At 35.0% G+C, this 21,871-nt stretch overlaps 1 protein-coding gene across 4 annotated transcripts in view; it reads left to right on the top strand.

The window, feature by feature from the left end:
- The first annotated feature begins 15,559 nt into the window (after nt 1–15,559).
- The window catches only part of CD36 (CD36 molecule (CD36 blood group)), a 79,816-nt gene continuing 73,504 nt past the window's right edge, over nt 15,560–21,871 (top strand). For 3 of the 4 annotated variants that reach the window (XM_054494805.2, XM_054494801.2, XM_054494803.2), the window contains exon 1: nt 15,560–15,747. The gene's annotated coding sequence lies outside the window, so the exon portion shown is untranslated. Of the gene's footprint in view, nt 15,748–15,796; nt 15,816–21,871 lie in introns of those variants that run through there. The other variant, XM_054494804.2, reaches the window with a different exon arrangement.

Below are 21,871 nucleotides of genomic sequence, written 5' to 3'. Positions count from 1 at the left end.
CATCAAAAAATTAAAAAAAAAAAAATGGGCCGGGCGCAGTAGCTCATGTTTATAATCCCAACATTTTGGGAGGCCAAGGCGGGTGGATCACCTGAGGTCAGGAGTTCGAGACAGCCTGACCAACATGGAGAAACCTTGTCTCTACTAAAAATACAAAATTAGTGGGGCGTGGTGGTGCATGCTTGTAATCACAGCTACTCAGGAGGCTGAGGCAGGAGAACCACTTCAACCCAGCAGGCGGAAGTTGCAGTGAGCCAAGATCGCGTCATTGCACTCCAGCATGGGCAACAAGAGCAAAACTCAGTCTTAAAAAAAATAAAATAAAATAAAATAAAATAATAATAATAATAATAATAATAAATGTTATTAAAATTTAAAAGGGATCATAGATTTAACATAGTTGTACTTCCTAAATTCATCATGACAATCTAATCCTCTTCACTCATTTAGTCTTTGCTTCTGCTGGATTCACTTTTTTATTTGGTTGGGGGAGAATTTTTCTGATTTTCCAAATACCTTTTGCTATATTGCTTTTTGTCTGCTATTCCTAGATATCGATGATAGCAAATATCTGCAGAGCATAGTAAAAACTTTGACTCAAATTTCAGGTCTTTTGTGCATGTCAAGTTCAAATTTATATAGTGATGAGTTCAAGGCCAAGTTTAGAATCCATGTAATTACAATCTAACCTTTCAGGGCCCAGGATTCTAACACCTTTCATTCATAGATGAGAAAATGTGGCTTAGGTGCGGTGGGTCATACCTGTAATCCCAGTGACACAGGAGGCTGAAGCAGGAGGATTGCTTGAGCCCAGGAGTTTGAGACCAGCCTGGGCAATATAGTGAGACCCCATATTTACAAAAAAGTAAAAATAAAACTTAGCTGAGAATGGTGGCACATCATGTCTGTAATTTCAGTGATGAGAGTCTGAGGTGGGAGGATCACTTGAACCTAAGAGGTCAAGGCTACAGTGAGCTATATTGCACCACTGCACTCTAGCCTGAGTGACAGAGTGAACCCTATCTGAAAAAAAATGGGGTCTTTGATCTCAAAGGTTAATTGAGGCAGCTGAGTATTAAGAAGTCATTTGAGTGACAGTGTTTGGAAAATATCTGACGGTGTATGACAGATTCATGGATAATCTATTAGACAATTATTCCCCATTCAGAGCTGAAGTTGTAAGGGTAAAAGCAGCTGATAACCAAGATAAGGAAGGATATTACAATCAAACAACATTTTGACCTTTGGTGTCACTTGGTCTGGGAACAAGGATAAAGAATAATACCTGGATAATAAATAAGATAGCTTCCTCATCTAGTCAATAATCTGCACTGTAGTGCTCTTTACATGAGAGATTTAATGAGGCTTAAATGAAATGGTTAATGTGTTAGCTCTCTGACTGCTAATCAGATATATTATTGGGAACTTACTACTAAACACAATGATGACTGCAAAGCCATAATCATTTCTTTCCAGGGGCTTCTAATTTGTTGGCTAATGATAACTATAAGCTGTAAGGGAGGCGTAGAAGTAGTGGTGGTACAAGAATAGGTATAAACTGCACAATGAGGGAACATAAGCCCTAAGTTATGCTTTGGACATAAAAACTCAGTGTGGTCAAAAGACCAAGAGTCTGATGGAGTCGGCTTCTAATTGCCGTAGAATCCTGAGCAAAGCATTTAGCTTTGTGTGTGACTTGAGGTGGCTCTATTAATTTCCATTTGTTTTGAATTAATTACTTTATGCATGTGTGTATCAGTCTGATTTTCATAATCACAACTCATCCAAAGATTTTCTCAAAAGTCAGACTTACCTAGAAAATCTATACCAAAGAAGTCACAAAAAATGGCTCGACGTTGGAGAGAATGCTGAGATCTAAGGGAAAAGATACAACAGATCACAAGAAATTATTATGAACAATTATATGCTAGCAATTTGGAAAAACCTAGATGAAATGGATAAATTACTGAACATGTGCAATCTACCAAGATTGAATTATTAAGAAATCAAAAATCTGAACACATCTGTCTCTCAATTGCCTGTACTGGTACCTAGAAATGTGTTTTATTGCATTCCGTATTGAAACAATTCATTCAGTCAATTTCATGGAAAGCCTTCAATGTAACAGGCCCTAAGATGAACAAGGGTAAACTGGCTAACGCTGAGTCATGACCTGCAAATAACTATGCCAAACCTCCAAGGGAATTTATATTGTAATGTGCCAAAGCTTCTATTTAGCATTAAGGCAATGGAATAGAGTTTTTATTTGAGGTATCATCAAGAAAAGTAGATGTGACAGTTTTGGACTCAGTGTTGTATATGATCTCTTTGATCCTGCAGATGTTTTAACACTACAATTAGCACACAGTAGCTAAATAAATCCGATCAGTTCTGTGTTGTGAATTGGCATGCATGTAATACAAACATAAAATTAAGCGACTGTTTTTTCCTACTGACTTCGGACCTTGGTCATTGCAATTCTTATGTAATGTCTGATTTAGCCTCCAAATTCCAATATTCAAATATCCATTTATATCGTGTCTGTCCTCTATGTTAAGGTTTTTAGATTGAATATCTAAAAGTGATTTACTGCCCAAATGGCAAAATGTGGATAAACATTGAAGCTGAGGTATGATCACCTGGGTGCATTTTACCATTATCTCTACTCTCTAGAATGTCCACAACATCAAGTTAAAAGACAAAAAATAATAATAAAAGATATTTTTAGATATTGTCTTTATGAACAAAATGAGTAAAAAGTTGACGTTTAACTGCGCAGGAAGAAAAGTTTACAGAAAGACTGAGCAGGCCTAACTGTATCTGCTGTCCATCAAAAAACACAAGTATCACAAATATTTTCTGCTTTATGAATTTTGCTTGCATTTAATGCTTTACATGAAAGACAATCAGTCTCCTATGTTTCTAAGTTTCCTGGAAGGGGTAATGTCATATAAACCTTAATCAAGAGTTAGACCTTGAAATCTTAGCTGCTTAAATCACCCATTTCTATATTGTGGTCATTGTTATTAACTTAAAATTCAAATCCCACAGTTCTGTGTTTCATTTTTAGCACATCACTTCTGGTAGGGACCAGATGTTTCCTTTAGACTAGGTTATGGCTTCTTATTTGCTTCTCTTTTTTATCTTAAAATTTATACCTACTAATAGCTTCCATGCGGTCATTTGCAGGACATTACAGTATAGAGTCCTTGAGCTGGCAGCTTGGAATAATGTTTTAGGGACAAGGAAGGAAGCTCTAAGGGAAAAGTGTGGAAACGGAAAGAGAAGGAGACAGACACAGTATATGGAGATACCAGATGAAGCTAAGAAAAAAATAAACAGCACACTCCAACTTGCTTAACTGTGATCTCCATGCAAAAAAACAAAAAAAAAAGTCTTATGGGGAAACATTCCAATATGCATTGTAAGTGTACCTTAGTATTCAGGTAAACTTTTAATAATTGTCTTTAAAATATAGCTGAGTATTTCCATGGCTTAATATTCTCCTTGTACTATTAAATTTGTCTATTATGTATCATTTAAGGGAAAAAGCAAAAACACAGACAGTGTTACTCTCTGTACTTCTTTTGATGTAAACAAAACGAAATATATAACTTCTAGATAAAAAGCAAACTAAAAATATTAGTGAAAGTCCCCAACCCTAATTTTAGGAGCTCCAAAATTGCTTACAAGTGTGTTCTGTAATGCAAAAGATGTTCAAGTTTATGGATCAATTAGGACATTAAGATAATAAACCAGAATTAAGACCAAGTATTAGCATATACTTTACATACTAATTTTGGTCAGAAACATTCCATCAAAGACTAAAATTTTGTATTACATCTACAAACAGTAAGGCAAGGGTTAATGTCACTATCCTGAGCTCACTTCTTTCAAGAATCTATGACTACAGTCCCTAATTTTGATAATATATCAAACAAGTATGAACAGAAAATGTATAAGCTTTCTTTATCATCGAAGAGACTATAGCAATGAGTTATTAAATGGCTATTTGAAATGTATCTCACACACAAATATAAAGATATCTTGTTATATAATATTAGGTCCTAGGTTTTATGCTAAAAATGTTTCAATTTTGATAGAGATGAAATCTCTTCTCCTATACCCTCATATTTATGACTGATTTCTGGCTATATGTTGTGTCACCTCCTGAACCATGGACATGACCACTGATTATAATCTGAATTTGGTAATAAGATACATGAACTTGACATGCCCACCACCCCGTATCTTCCTCTAATTGTAAATTGTTACAAAGAATATACAATATTTGCTAAAATAAAAGTATTTCTTAGAGATACCTAGATCATACCCTCAAAATAGTATGGCAAAACATATTCAATTTATACACTTAGAGTTCCAAGGTAAAGTATACAAATCTGGCAATTTGATGCCAATTTGTGAATAAGGAAATGGGAGATCATGGAAAATAAGGAATTGCAAAGTTTAAAATAATAATAATAGAAACATCAAGGCAAAAGATACCACAGGTATCTTGAATATCATTCTAAGGTTCTTTTTTTACAAATCTGAGACACTTAGGTTTTCAAGGACAGTTGAAAATAATGAAGCAAAGAGCAATTATAAGCCAAGATATGCCAAACATGAAGAGAATAAACCTTTGCACTAACCTTTCATACCCTTTCAGTGTCTCCTTAATTCCTACTGAATGGATACCTTGGCCAAGCATTTAACATTTTCTGTGATATTTCCTCAGTTTTCTTTTTCTTTTTTCCCAAATTTGAAAATTCTTTCCTACTTCTTGAGTTGGCAGAGCTTCAGGCAAACTTAATGCCTCTCTGCTTCATGTACATATCCCATATGTTTAAGGGCCTCCAAGTCTTTTTTTAAACTGTTTGCTCTGCCTAGAAGCTCATTTCTTTCCCTTTCCACATGTTCAAATCCTATCAATTTTTTCAAAGCTTTACATAATATCTTATTATCTCTGCATTTCCTCATCTCCTTCTGAGATGTCAAAGCAAATTATTTATGCATACTTACGGTTTAATAATTAGCTACTTTCTATTATAACTATCATCTATCTACTATTGTACTACAGTTTTTCCCAACCACTGGTTTCCAATATTCAGGGATTAACAATAACAGAAATGGTAAATGTGTCTGTTTCCATTTCGATTTTAAAATCAATTTGGACTCTAGCTGCTTGAAAAGGAAATCAGCAGTTTCAGATCCTCTTAGTGGTTGTCAAATGAGCACACATTCAACTTATCAAACTGAACAGTCCTAGCTATAAGGATACCTTCAAACATTATTCAATTTTAAATCGTTATTTTTATAGTTATTTTAGATATCATTGGTTAAAGGTATTGACAAATATAAGTATATTGAAAACCACAATTGAAAGTAGAGAAATCTCTGTCTGTAAATTTGCAACACCATCTTTCTCGGATTTGAAAATTGCATTCAGTTGATTCATATTCCAACAAAGCAAGAAGCACTGTCTCTGGTATTTCAAAACCAATTATCAGAAAGAAAATGTACCTCATATATATACATATATATATATATACACATATATTGTATAAAAACAATTCACATGGATGGAGAAGTATATTTATTATATTTATTAAGCAGACTGCACCTTCTTTCTTACCTCATAATTAAGAAATTAAATACCAGAAATACGAAAAACAAAATAATACAATTTAAGGTGTGAAATACAAAAATTTAAATAGCAATTCATAAAAGAAGTGTTTATCTATATTTGATGGCCAAAAAGGTAGTTAAATTTCAGGTTACTTTTCGTTATATATTTGGTACTAAAACACAATACATTAAAACTTAATTTATGTGTTAACACATTATCCTTTTACTAGCTGATTATTTTAGAGTAAAATTTATTTATTAGTATGAAAGAATCAAATTTAGCTCTTAATTGGGGTATTATTAAAGAATACATAATCCTTAACAATTTACTAATATAATTAAAAATCTAACTTTATCTTATAATGTTAAAATTAATAATATTTTTAAGAACTAGAGGGTTTATGTATAAATATAAAAATGGGCCACAGGTCAGAAAATGTTTGGAAATATTAGTTGAAAATAAGAATAACAAAAACTAAATATAATAAATGCTTTACACTTACTGAGAAACGTAATATATCAATCAATCAATAGATGAGTAAATACATAAAGTGGAAGGAGAAAATAGCCCCTGAGGTCATCCTCTAGAAGTTGAGGATAACATCTGGCTGATAGCCAGCAATGAAGGAGAACCTCAGTCTTACTACCTTAAGGAACTGAATTCTGTCAACAATATTCTGAGCTTAGAAGAGGACTCTAAGTGCCAAATCAGAATTCAGCTCCACCAAAACTTTGATTTTAGTCTTGTGAGACACTGAGAAGAGAATCCAGCCATTCCATGCCCAACTCCTGACACACGGAACTATGAGGTAATTAATGGGTATGACTTTAAACCACTCAGTTTGTGGTAATTTGTTATGCAGCAACAGAAAATGAATACATTAGGGTTGCTATTTTATTTGTTTCCTATTCATTCCTATCATTTTGTGTATCATGACGAACAATTTTTTTTTTTGAGACGGAGTCTCGCTCTGTCGCCCAGGCTGGAGTTCAGTGGCGCGATCTCGGCTCACTGCAAGCTCCGCCTCCCGGGTTCATGCCATTCTCCTCCTGCCTCAGCCTCCCAAGTAGCTGGGACTACAGGTGCCCGCCACCACGCCGGGCTAATTTTTTGTATTTTTAGTAGAGACGGGGTTTCATCGTGTTAGCCAGGACGGTCTCTATCTCCTCACCTCATGATCTGCCCGCCTCTGCCTCCCAAAGTGCTGGGATTACAGGCGTGAGACACCGCGTCCGGCCAATTTTAAGCTATGTATCGGACTATAGATTTTTCATTCTTCACATATTATTTCATAGAATTAAGGTTCATCATTAAACTGTAAACATTTTTCATTGTGAATTAATGTGATAAGTAAATATATGAGAAATAGTTTATTCAACTGGCCAACAGATATTTCTGGTGTGTTTTCTGTGTGCTGAGTAGCCTTCTAAGCAGTGTGGATATGGCAGTGAAGAAGACAGTAAAATTTCCCTGGCCTCAAGGAGCTGACATTTTCATGTGAAAGATATTAAAGAATTTTAAAATACCAGACAAACTAATGTGCGATAAAATCAGGTGGCATAAAAAAATAAATGCAATAAAGTGGGTTAGATGATAGGGTATGACGACAAGTTATTCGAAATAATGGCTAAATGAAGACAGGGAGCAGAACAGGCACACAAGTGTCTTGGGGCAAAGGATTCTAAGTAGACTGAACAGCCAGTGAAAGGTCCACAGGCGGAATATAGTTCGGCATTTTCCATAAGGGGCTGTGTATTTTGGTAGAGTACATGAAGTGAAATATGGTAAGAGATAAGGATAGAGAACTAGTCAAGGGCCAAATCATGTGACATGTTATAGATTCTGAATATCTGAAGATAATCTCTACTTCTGAACCCTTTATTGGAATGCTTTGAAGACATTTAATATTTTAATATTTACTTTTTCCTTTTTTTGAGATGCTCTGTTGCCCAGGCTCAAGTGCAGTGGCGCAATCATAGCTCTCTGCAGCCTTGACTTCCCAGGCTCAAGTGACCCTCCCATCTTAGCCTGCCAAGTAGCTGGGACTACAGGCACATGCCACTGCATCTGGCTACTTTTGTTTATTTTTTGTAGAGACAGGTCTTGCTATGTTGCCAGGGGTCTGGTCTCAAACTCCTAAGCTTAAGAAATCCTCCTGCCTCAGCTTCCCAAAGTGCTGGAATTACAGGCATGAGCCACCACACCCTGGCCTAATGTTTATTTTTTATAAAGACAAACATAATGAAGTTATCTTAGAGTTTAGTGCATGAAGAAATATGACGTCTTCTGAAGGACTGCTACATCTTCCTGTATCTGATGAGAGCTTTGAAACACAAAGCAGTTCCTTTGTGGTCCTGGCTGCCAGGAGACACCAAGCTTGAGCTCCAGTGAACTAACAGTCCTTAGCTAAGGTTTTGGGGAAAATTCGTCTCCTCTCCTTCATGACTATTTTCTTTGTTATTTATTTTATGTCACCAACGATTTTATATTGTTCACTGCTGTTTCAAATACCTTTGGAAATAAGTACAATTTTTAAAAATCCATAAAATCACCACATTTGCCAATCTGGAATATTTCTAAAACTATGATTCACATGAAGTCCATTTATTAAATGATTGTTTAGTATCTGGGAACTCTCTGTTAAATTAAATGAATAAGCCCCCAATTACACCAATGAGGTTAAATATGTTGCTAAGTATGATAAAATAAGATTTAAATGGACAGGTAAAATAAAGCCTGGTATGTAATATTATGGGAGGTCAATACAGGAAGGGTTTTTACTGTCTAAGGGGAAATGAAGAAGACAGCACAGAGATAAGGTGCCTCCACTGAATCTTAAGGTAACACCACTGTGTGCTACTGAATATGGTAATGCTTGCTGTACACTGCCCAACACTAAAGGGTGTCATTCATATTATATATTATCAAATAGTATCCAATTTGGTACTACTTATTATTAACATATTAATAGAATATATTATGAAATATACAATGTTATACAGCAAGCATACTTATATATCATGTATGATGTATCATATATATATCATACATTATACATGATATATATGATATACATGTCCTATATATAATGTATATACATGTTATGACAATTTTCTTGCAGGGCGCAGTAAAATGCCATGAAGAAATGGCTTCTTTTATTTGCACAGTTATCCTATGGGCCAACGGTAGCACAAGCAGTGATTTTTAAACATGGAAATACCCATTAATTTAGATTTGATTTGACCAGGTTGTATATTGGACATGTTATTATTTTTTTCAATGCTTCAAGTATACACACCTTGTTAAGAATCACTGAATCTGGAGAGTAACATTTAGTAGAGAATGGAAAATTCTAGATATAAGAACTATTTGAAGCAGTGAGAGATGAAAAGTGAGAATGCAGGGACAATTTCATTGAAGAACAGATGATTCAAAATAGAAACAATAGGTGAGGGCCTTAAATACTGAGGAGTTTGAAGTCCATTATCTGGGCAATGAGGATTATTAATGTTTTATTTTAAATAAGTCAAATAATCAAGTTTGGGATTTAGGAAGATTAATCTGATAAATGAGAAGGGAGCAAATCTTCATGCAGGAAGACCAAGTAGGTCATGATGGCAGTGGTCAACGTGGTGGTGATTAAAACCTGACTTAAGCAGATGCAGTGAAAAATAAAACACAGGAGACGAATAGAAAAAAAGTATGGTGAAGGTAAAACTGTTAGAAATTGGAAGATGGTTGGGTGTATGGGTGACAATTTCAAGCTGAGTGACAGTAGGTATGGTGATGAAATTTATGGAGATTGAGAACACAGACAGGGAGGGGGAGATGTGTGTTTAAGGCACCTGAGTAGAGACAGCCACAAAAGGTTGACATGCAGTTACACCACAGTGAGTCAATCACACCAGAGTATCCAAGAGTTCAAGGCCCAGATCCATAAAGATCTAGGTCCAAGTCTGGCCATGTGGGGCACCATAACAGTGGAGTAAATTACTTAACTTTTCTAAGCCTCTATTTAAGTTGTAAAGCAGTAAATATTAGTATCACCCCAAGAGTTAAAAAAAATTGAGATAATAAACACTGTACCATTATGTAGAAAAGTCATAACAATGCTAACTAATCTTATAATTAGGATAAAATTTAGGGGTCAAAAATTAGAATTTGGAATTAATTGTGCAGAGGTGCTAAATTAGACCCACAGAAAAAAATACATTATCAAGGAAGAGAAGATATAGGAAGAAAAGAAAAAAATATAGCCTAGACCTTGATAGATACCTATACTTAGAATGTAGGTAGAGCAGTGGGAATCCAGAAGTAGACGGGGAAACAGCAGCCAAGAAGGTCACTTTCTAATCTTTACATTAAAAAATAGGCAAAAATGAAAGAGTAGATATATGAACTGTATTATAAGGGCTGGAGGTCTCAATTGCAGAGCTTTGCTAGAACTTTTCAATCTACCTCAGAACCATAGTACTTAATCCTCCCATGTTTTGCTCTAAGAAAGAGGATGGAGCTATAGTTCACTAGATACAGCTTTGTACAATGCTTGTCAAAAAATTACAATAAGAATTGTTTGATCGTTACTGATTACTAGCTGATAACATCAGAACAAAGTTTCATAAACATAAGTGCTACAGCATGGAAGCAATAATGATAACAAACCAAGGCTCTGTGTCTGATTTAAAGAACAGTGGGACATCTGCTTGGCTGCTACCATAATTGGCTACCAGCCTGTTGTTTTGTTGTGCTGGAAGAGGGACTCTATGTCCTGTGGATATTATTTGTTCTTGGTCCAGGGGGACCCAAGTTTCCATTAGATTACAAGCTCTATGCACATAGCCAGATGTGTGCCAGACTCTTGCATAATTTCTGTAAATCCTGCTTAACTTTTTTCCTTTTAGTATTGGGTTTCTTTTAGTTTCCTTTGGTCCTTTCTTTGTGAGAATTAACTGGTATCTCCCTGGACTCACAGTGTCTACAGTGTCACTTGGCGTGTTGTAACTCTCCCTGCCATAGCCTTTTGAAAGCCTCCTATGATAACGAAACTAAACAGATATACTGACATTTCAATATCACTATTCATTCGTGTTGACATTGGATTCAATTCTATTCACTCATTCATTTATTCTTTCATTCAGGAAATATCTTTTCAGCACCTGCTGTATGCCAGTCATGTAGCTAGATGTGTTCTCATATGTTATCCAAAGAATGAGTGTTCATGGTAGCATATAGAATGATTTCTAGAATAGCTCCCATTTAAAGACTTCTTCAATTAATCTCACTCTCATTTCCTCACACACCACTACCACCACTAAACCTGTTGATATTACTTTCTAAATATGTCTTAAATCTATCGTTTTTCTCCACTTTTTTCTGCATCGTTTTTAGGCCATATTACCATTACAGTCAATCATAATTGCCTTACTGGTTTCTCCACCTGAATTCTTATCTCTCTTCAACCCATTAACCATGCTGCTGTTGGAGACTTTTTCTTTTCAGTGTAACTCGGATCCAATCATGAATCTTTCCAGATTAAAATACTTCAAAGACTTCTTGTTGTTCCTGGGATAAATCCTTACAAACTACTGTGATATCTGGCCCATCTCTAAACCTCCTGCATCATCTCTTATTTTCCCTGTTCTCTGTCATCCAGGGGCATTGGCCTTCTGCTTTCTGCTTTCAGTTATTTAAACCTGCTGTGCTCTTAGCTGTCCCTGGCAGGCTCATTGCAGTTGCTGCTCCCTTACCTTTGAATGCTTTCCTTAATTCTTTGCCAGTTAAAACTGACTCATTTTTAGATATTGATTTATTTAGCTCAATGTACATAAAGCTACTTTAGCTAAATAAACTAATATCTAAAAATCTTGTATGTATATGTACATGGGAATGTACGTATACGTATTTGTGTGTGTATATGTGTATGTATGTGTGTATATACATATATGTACACACATATATACATACATATGCACACACAAATATATATACATACATTCCCATATGCATATACATATATCCATACATATCCATATATTTAAATATATACATTATATATCCATATACATACATATATATATACATATGTATGTATATATATATGCATGCATCTATTAGGGAAGCCTCTCTGATCTCTCAGTCTAGCTTATCACATTGCAACTTTTTTCCCTTCACTAAACAATAATATACTTGAGAGCACAAATTTTGGCTCTTTACCACTTTTTCCCCAAAGGAGTAGCACAAAACATATATGTAAATAGAATTGCAATATATCTTGCTTTCGAATGAAAAATGATTAACTGATAACCCAACCATCTTAAAAGGGAAGAATGCTGTTTTGGGACTATACTGTTTCTTGCAAATTCTTGTCAAGGCTTTTATAATTAATGAAGATGACAATAGAATGGAGGAAATAAATAAGGATATTAATTTAGCAATAATTTTAGGCTTCAAAGATTTGAAACATTACTCCATTAAATTATTTTAATAGCATTTATTTCCATTAATCTTCATTATTTTTGAAGACCAAACACAAAGTTAGCACTCTTCCCTAAAGTCAGCTTTTTCAAACATATATAATGTTATTTTACTTTTAAATTGGCAGATAAAATTGTGAGTATTTATTGTATAAAACATGATGTGTTTTGAACTATGCATAGATTGTAGAATGACTAAATCTAGCTAGTTAACATATAAATTACCTCACATAGTTATCATGTATGTGGTACAAACACTTAAAATTCACTCTCTTAGCATTGTTTGAGAAAACAATATATATATATATATATTGAAGTCAGTTGTGAGCAGCAATGGCAATAAAAACTTTACCTTAATCTGATGTTTAGAATAAGGTCATTTCACATATGCTAGATTAGAGAAAAGCAAGTTAAGCTGAGAAGATTAATAGTAAACCTTTGTCATAGCTCTCCTGTAGAAAAATGCTTCTAATGAAGGATGTGTTTGGGTGAAATTGTTCGTTCCATGATAACAAACAAGTAAGCAAACAAAAACCTTGGTAAGAAGAGTGCACTAATAGAATCACTTACAAATTAACCCTCAAGTATCTTTCAGAGCCTGAATTTATACTTTAGGCAAGCTAATAATGATACAAAGGAATTTTTTCAAATATGTTTTTCCTAAACACAAGTTAGCAAGGTTAATGTGTAAGCATCTTGTTGAATAATACTCATTGTTTTCAAGTGGGCAGAGGGGTTTATGCCAGAATTTCTCTAGAAGGCCACAAACTGTTCCTTCCCAGTTGCGTTTCAGAGCCAGGGGTTCAAGAACAGTTCACCATTAACTTTTACACAATGGACAGAAATATACAAGTAAGAGGCAAATCTTTGATTTAAAATTTTAATTTTTAAGCATCATACTATTAATTTTAGAAGTCCTAAACACACTCAGCATTACATACACAAGGATGAAGTAAATGTCATTAATAATACTTAAAGCACATTGGATGATGGCAATGGAATAGAGAGGAGAATTATCTGAAAGAGGAATAGCACTCAGAAGACTTCAGAGAAACAGGACATGGGAAGTGCTGGGTAGGAATGAAAACATGAATCCTACTACTGCCTGTATATTGATGATGCTTTGCATATGTACAGATGAACTTAATTGCTTGTTTTGAGAAAAAGATGTTCACACAGAAATGGGAAATTCTATGATACTGTCTTGTGAAGGACATTCTGTCAACAGCTGGAAACAGCTACTATTAGCAACAGGATTGTTGGTTCAACTTTAATGGCTTAAAGTTAGGCCAGACAACCAATTGGAAAAAAAAAAAAAAAAGTCCTAAGTTTCAATGGACATTCTGTGATGAAATGTTCAGGTTTGAAGACAGTTGGTGAAGAAAACTTCTAGGGATTCCCTAAATGGAGGGAGTCAATGGTCTTGTCTCAGTGATTTACCACAGAGCCATCGTGCTTTTTAGCACAATCCACCACAACTTTTCCCTCTCCCTCACCACCTATCCCTATAAGCTCATGCCCAGCAGGGAGTAAACAATTTAATGATAATGCATATATGATTCGTGGAAAGGAAATACAGGATTTCCTATTCTTACGGGACATAATCCATATTTGAAGATAGCAGTGCTTACAATGTCAGAGGCAGTCTATGATATTTACTCTGTTCATAGAAAATATGCATAGCTGTGTTCACTGAATTTTTAACATGCCTTCTTCTTTGATAAAATAATATGTTTAAAAGTTCCTAGTTCAAATAATAGAGAAACCTTTTGCACACAGGGAACAACATTTTTTTCCTTAATTAAAAATTTCACATTCTACAATATTTGGAAATATGTGACCCTACTTTTCATGTAAAGACAATCTGACCTAAAGGGCCAACTCCTTGCCACCTGATTGTCCCTTTCTCTGTCACATATCAGACCTCTGACTGGCTGAGAGGTAGCCATCAGGGCTGGCCTTCCAGGATCTGGAAGATCAAAGTCTGCTCACACAAACTGGCAAGGAGAACGCGAAATGCATAAATGCAAGAAATGAGAAATCTCCCTGGCTGGAATGGTGGCTTACAGATTCCTCTCTCTTTTTCCTGTGTTAGGGACATAATGCTTCTGGGAATGTCCTGGTGTCATAGCAATACTCTTTAGGGACCATTTCTGTGCTTTCTGTAACTTTGTTTAAGCAACAAAAAAGCAAAAAAGCTTTGGACTTGCTCAAAGGGTGGCTAATCTGATACAGATAAAGGGTGGATGAAACTCATTTTTAGCCTGTAACTATGTTGTAGAATGGAAAAGAAAACTTGCTTTTGGGTCAAAATTTTGTGGATTAGACTCTCAAATGAATCAGTTACTCACCATGTGTCCATTGTCAAAACTTATCCTTTTAGTTGCAGTTTCTTCTCTGGAAAGTGAGCGTAAAATATTAATTTGAAAGCTTATTTTGGGATTAGAAAAGGAGAATGAATTAGATGGTATCTACATCATAAAGGGTCAGGCACATGAACAGTGCTCAATACGTAGGACCTATTATTAAAATATGATGAAAATACTGGTTATGGTAATTTGACAAAACAACCTTTTTTTATGGATAGTGGTTACTACTTGATACAGAATAGTTTTATTTAAAGAGTGGTAACTCTAGTCTGTCATTTCCCTTTAATGTGATTCTGTAAAATAAATTTTAATTGAAAATATTTAAATATCAGGAGAGAAATATGACTTTTCCAGTTTCTCTGTTCACTTCGTTTTAGTATAGAATTAGAGATTCTTAATATATAAATCCTAGAAAGTAATTTAGAAATCTTGTCATTATATCTTCAGAGTAATAACTTTCATCACAGGGTCTGTTTGGGCTGAGAGTAGAGCTTTATTCATGTTTACCGGAAGTCCCAAGCAAAAATTTTTTAAACCAAGTACATTCTACAATTCTTCAAAAAGATTCAAAAAACAATAATTTAAACCAAAGAACTCTGGCAGTGTATGGCACTTTCTGCCTCATTAAATGAGGCAAACAAAAAATGACCAAACGACTACTGAAAACATAGAGGAGAAAAAATACTAAGAAAGTTTACAGGGACTTTCCAGTAACAAAAGTTACTGGAACAAAAATCTGTTTTGTTGACTCAATAGTAATCAATATTAACTTTTGTGTTGTTTTATACTTAAGACAGGAAAACCTGAGCCTTTCTCTTTACTATCAGAGCAAATGGCAATCATGAAGTGAAGCAAATTGATTATTGATTACTGATTACTTGAATTTCTATGTTTCATAAGTAGAGCAACCATCTGTTAACAGGAATAACAGGTTTTAGCAGGGAAAGGATTAAGGGTTTTATTTTCCTCAACTGAGGCCCAAAATGAGTGAGATTTTTCAAGTTAACTTTCATTCCATTTGGCTCAGGTGTCAGGGATCTATATTTAACTTGTGTTAGGCATGTGTCCGAAGTGCTGGAAGTCTCAGGATGTCAATGGCTTTCAGATGTCAGGATAACCGTAAGGATAGATGAAGGGTTGAGATCCTGTGCCTCATTTCTGAGTTCTCAGCTGCTATGCCGTGGAAATCCTGTTTACTTTCTGCATCTCCTCCTGCAAGACTCTGGAGCCAGTCTTGAGGTCCTACATCTGCGAAAGCAAGCTCTTCTAGAAGTTGGTGAGCAGAATGCTTTTTGTTTAGAAGTGTGGCTATAAATGTCTTTGCAGTTGATGCACTCTCATCTAGTAAGTAACTATTATTTTTGGGCTCTCTAAAAAGGTAATCACTATCTGATATAATAGTTTAGTCTGTGATGCTTCTTTTAACATATTTGTAAGTTTTAACCAAATGGTTAAAGAAATTTGCTTTTTAACCCTTAAACCTCACGTATCCACAAGTCTCTAAATTCCATAGGATGCTATGGATTTCTAGTTGCCTAGTTCATGTCTTTTACTTAGAAAACATCAGAAAACCCAAGCTGCTCATGATTTCAAAAAGTGTAATTGTACCTGAAACTTCTTTTCCTTTAGATTTCTTATTTATGTTTTCTGATAGGTTTTTAAGAAGATTAATCTTTTCAAAAGGATGCTCTAAAAATCTGGCCATTTTGATTATCCTCTTCCAACTTGGAAAAAATATGTATTTAAAATGAGACTAGAATTTGAATGACCTTCTTTCATGGAACTCTGAAAATGTTTTTTGGCTTGCTGTCACAACTGAGAAATATATTTAAAAAATAATCTAAAAGACCAATCTTAACAATTTGACTCCTAGACAGAAGAAAATAAAAATCTTTTTATACATAAAACTTACTAATCATTAGTGATCATAGAAATTTTCTTGAGTGTGGGTGCCACATGTCTTATTTGTGGGGTGGGGGGAGATTTTGTTACATAGCAGAATTTTTGTTATATGGTGTGTTTCATAATGTGGCTATATAAGATCAGACAACACCGCCAGGAATGACAGAGTTGTTACTTATACAGAAAGTCAACTTAAGTTATGCATATTTCGAAACACAATTAAGGTTGATACAAAAAAAAAAAAAAACAATTCCTTCTGTTTCTCCATGCTATTCTGCTATTCTACAAGCCCTGGAAAAGAATTAGATAGGCTTCTTTGCCTTTACAAAAAAGGTCACTTTCTTTTATTATTTGGGGAATGGTTGCTTGGTGCTAGACTGCATTCTGGGGAACCATTTAAGGCTAATACTTCCAAAGGGGTAAACTTGTTCACACTCCTTGAGAGAACTCACAATTCAGATGGGATCTCTATCTCAAAGAGAAATAGGCAATCTATCTTGTTTTCAGGTATAACTGACTAAATAATAAAAGTGGATTTGTGGGGCAATATATGAGACTTCTGTAATCCTGACAAGAGGAAAGGAAAAATATTTTCAAATGATGTACTATGCAAATACTAATTATTTGGAATCTGATGCTTTTGTAAAGGATAATGACAACTGTGTAATTAACTGTTCTAAGAGTTCAAGAAAGAAAACACCTGAGGATAATAAAACAGTTTTCACCTGGGAAAAAGATAAGCTCTGGAACTCAAGAATTACGGTCAGGAAAAAAAAAAAAAAAAAAGAGCTTTAAACTGCTGACAAATCATTGAAAAAGACTGCTTAAGGTTGTAGAGTGGGATGATTAAATGGAAGGAAATGTTTCAGAGCAAAGAAATATAATATAAAGTTGTTGATGTGACTGTGGTTCATTTTGCTTTTGGCACAAATTACTGATTAAGATGACTACCTAAGGAATTTAATCTGATATTCTTAGTATTCACAAAATAATAAAGCTTCAGGTTAAATTATTTTGAAAAATAAAGAAATGCTATAAAATGAGTGCACCTCAGATAAAAATTGTGAAGCGCATTATTACTTTATTGCAACCTGTGAGGAGCAAGAGGAGGTACTACAGGTAGGGGAATGAGGTTGGGTTTCCATATCATGTGACTAGAATCCTCAGTCATGTCTAATCCACAGTGGTTCAATCACAAACAATAAATGCTCATCAGGAAAAGTAAATGATCGCAAACAAATATAAGCGTGCAATGAATATAAAAAGAATATAGTCGAGTGAATAGTTTTAGTGTGTTGTTGTATGTAGAAGTACAGTAATTGGCTAAGCCACTGGATTTTTTTTTTTTTTTTTTTAGCAAAGTATGCTGTTGGTTCCACAATAAGCTTTCAAGTCATTTCTTTATGGAAAAGGGTATAGTGAATTTTGATTTGTATCTTCTGACAAACCATGTGGAGAAGTAACACTTTTAGATATGTGCTTGTCGGTACCCTGCTAAATAGCTAAAGATGTTTTGAAACATACTCAGAGACCTTTGTCACACAAACACTATAGTACAAAGAAGGAAATGACAGAAAATTGGCAAGCATTAGAGGGGACATAGGAGACAGCTTGGCTCATTAACCAAGGACTCCGGACTGTGCTCAAATGGAAAAGCATTGTTTGCCCTTCAGTGCTTGTGATGTTTAAAGGTGAAATGAGGATAGTTTTTAAAAATAAATTATTATTAGTTTCATCTCTTCATTAATGTTGTTCCTTCTCATTAAGTCTTATAAATATTACTTTTCTCATTTTAATTTTTAGAAAATTAAAAAAAATACATTAGTCGTGTCATGTTTTGCGACCATGACTTAATAAGAACACTTCAGTCTAATTGAAATTCATTTGGAGGTTCCTTTGGTCCCGTGTTGGAACTTCACTGTAACTTTATTTAAAATGTAGCAAATGCCATTGCAAGATCTACTTCTTGTATTTCATTCTGGTCAATTTTAGAAATGAAGTAATAAAAATTAGTGTGTTCAATACAATGGTCTCAGAAAATAGAACCCAAAGCATACTATCTTTCCAGAGAAGATACAAAATTTTAAGTAAACTGGATATCTACTTTAAGACTGAGCCCTCAAACATGAAATACCTATTTTGTTTGAATACATGATGGAGTTGCTGTCTTTCAAATATCTTTATTCATTAACTTACTCTTTCAAAAACATTTAATGAACACCTACACTGCTTTAGGAAATGCTATTAGAAGCAATATTGTGCTAAACATTTATAAGAATCTAGGATCATTTTACAGGTGGTTTTCTGAAACTTGTTCATATAGAATGAAACTTCTGATGAAGATTAACAAACAAAAACTGTTAGTAAATGGTGAAAGCATATTCATCATTTTATGAACACTTTTCCCCATGACCCCACAACAACAGCTCCCTTAAAGTGTTATCAGTCTCTGGGGGAAAAAAATGGACCAAATGAGTGACAGTTATATTTCTAGAAGGACTAGAAGGAAGATACTGGCAGAGTTGTTTCCATTGCTTGCTCTAAGCTTCTCGTTTTTGCATCATTTACTCTTAAAATGCTAAGTAACTTCACACAACATAGGAAGCCTCTCCAGAATAAAATATCTGTAGTATGGACTCTAAGCTTTAGGACTGATAACTTCCTAAAATTATTTCTTCTTGAACTATTTCATCTGAAATGGGGAATAAATACTAGTCTTGATTTTATCTTGGTCTCTTGGGGAGACCTTTAATTTCTATTAGCCCCATCCTTTTCAGAGCTGTTTGGGCAATAGGTACATCTAAGCAGATGCATAGACAAGGAATTACAGTGCAGAAAGGTATGAGCTGTGATAAGCTTAATATACAGGGATAAGAGCATTCCTTACAGACCTTTGCTATTGCCTAGAGTTGGAGCATCTTGCCTGCATATAAACTCCATAAAGGTAATGGAGCTATTCCATTTGTAACTACTTGTGTTAGTAACAGCAATGTCCCAGTGCCTGACTCATACATAATAAGCACTCAATAGAGAGATTTTATTCATTTATTTAAAATATTGTCTAAATATTTCCTAAATCAAAATATTCATCTTCTACTAAGGACTATGACTAAAATTTTAAGAATTTTGAATCACATAAATAACTTAGATACATTTCTTTCTTATGTTTAGCACTTTTTCTAAAAATATCCAAATTGATGTAGAGCTCTACTATAACATAATACATAGATCTGTGCAACTTTCTTTTTTGTATTAAATTCTCAGGTAGGTAGTTTAATGGAATGTTACTACTGCTGTTCTTCCCAGAATGTCTGGCTGGGTTTGTTTATTTTTACAATATAGGACAGATCCTCTACTCACAAAATGAACTATGGGATTTAACAGAGAAATATTCTATAATTTACAAGACGCTAAATATATAAACTCACAGATGCTGAGAATGTCTCAGTGAATCAATTCATGAAGTTCATTCATTTCACCTAATGCCTCTCAATGATGTCCTAGTCCTTTTCCCCAGTCTGCATGCAAAACTTAGATGTGCTTGCTACTGTGCTCAGTCTCTTAGATGTCTTTGCCGCATGTACTGAGTTTTGGATGAAGCCAGAGAGAAACATTTAGCTCAGTCAGTTTCACTCTGGGTCCAAGGGTCATCTTGGAGATTTGCTAATCTTTCCTCCAGGAAAGGGTTGTGATTTCTCCACTTTTCACTTCATGAACAACCACAGCATGCACAGTACTGTTCTTTGCTAGCCTAGTCACGTATCCCCTCAAAACCCTCTCTGAAGTTGGGGGATGGTTACCAGCTGGTGGTAAAAGTACAGGCATCACCCATTTTCTTTCTCCATCCCTTAGTTCCTTTCTGACCTAGACAGCTGCTTGAATGTTCCTTCCCCTTCAGTCTTCCAACCTTTGTGTATTGTATCCTTGTACTGCAGCCTTGTTATAATCATTCCACAAAATTCTATATGGTTTACCAGCTGAAGGTGGGAAACACAGGATTAAGCAAAGTGAAAAATAAATCCTATTATTAAAAGGCAAACAGGAAGCTTACTATAATTCCTCCCATTATCTTCTCCACCCCATTAATATTCCTCTTGAGTATTAAAGGTAGCATTTTGTTCTCTCAACTCTCCCATGCAAAACTTCTGTACATAGTAACAGCAAGAGAGTTTCTGAAGCTGAAATCCTGTAGAATAAATAAAAGCAACTGAAACAATCTGAATGGTCTTTTGAAAAAAAGAAGAAAAAGAAAAGCACTTAATTATTTACCATGGCAAAGCAACAGCTATGAAGCTTGCCTTTTCTTTTTTTCTGAGGCTTAGGGCTGGACGTCTACTTTCAGCCGCTCTCCCAATGTTTACATTTTTTTCATAGCAAAAGCTACAAACAGGAGAAGTGGGGATAGTTCCTAGCACCCTCTAAAACTAAGATCTACTACTGATTTTTTACAAATAAGGATGTGGAGGCTTGTAGAAGTTAGAGACCTTTTATGTCCTTGTCTAGCCATATTGCTTTCCTCAGTTTCCATTTCTGCAGATTTTGTAGGTTCCCATTCCCCATCCCCACTTTCTAAGTGATATTATCAATTTTCATGACTTCATTTGTAATCTGTATGTTGAGGAGACCCCAATCTACATCTTAGGGCTCCAATCACTCTTCTCAACTTCAGACCCATATATCTCCATGCCAGTAGGTCAAGTTCTCGAGTTGAAAGTATCTAAACTCTTTTTGTTGTTGTTGTTGTTGTTGTTGTCGTTGTTGAGAATGAGTCTCATTCTGTCGCCCAGGCTGGAGTATGGTGGCGCAATTTCGGCTCACTGCAACCTCCTTCTCCCAGGTTCAAGCGATTCTCCTGCCTCATCCTCCCGAGTGCTGGGACTACAGGTGCCCGCCGCCACGCCCAGCTAATTTTTTGTATTTTTGGTAGAGATGGGGTTTCACTGTGTTAGCCCAGATGGTCTCCATCTCCTGACCTCGTGATCTGCCCGCCTTGGCCTCTCAAAGTGCTGGGATTACAGGCGTGAGCCATATAACCTTGTTAATGTGTTCTGATTCAAGACGTACATTTTTATGTTCAAAATTAAATTATAATCCCCAAATGAGTGTCTTTTACTAGGCTTGAATTTGTCCCAGCATTCAATAATATATATGCATATAACATATACCCTGCAAATTATTTTAAAATAAAATGGTTAAATTTTAATAGCTATTTCTTACCTATGTGGTACCTTCAAAGCACTCTAAAAATAATTATGCAAAGTGCCTAGTATTTAATGAGAAGTAAATTACTGGTTGAGGCTTACTCTCTAGTGTTAGACTGCATATGTTTGAAACTTAGATCTCTAACTTCCCAGCTCTGTGACCTCTGACAAGTTAGTAAACTTCTTTGTACCTCTGCTTCCCTATCTGTAACACATGCATAATAAACATGCCTACCTCATAGGGTAACTGTTCAAGATAAGCAACTTAATGCATATAAAATACTCATACAAGTGTCT

Source organism: Pongo pygmaeus, chromosome 6 (genome assembly GCF_028885625.2).
Source record: "Pongo pygmaeus isolate AG05252 chromosome 6, NHGRI_mPonPyg2-v2.0_pri, whole genome shotgun sequence".
Lineage (NCBI taxonomy): Eukaryota > Metazoa > Chordata > Mammalia > Primates > Hominidae > Pongo > Pongo pygmaeus.
Note: the sequence above shows the minus strand (reverse complement) of the source record. Positions and strands in the feature narration are given on the sequence as shown.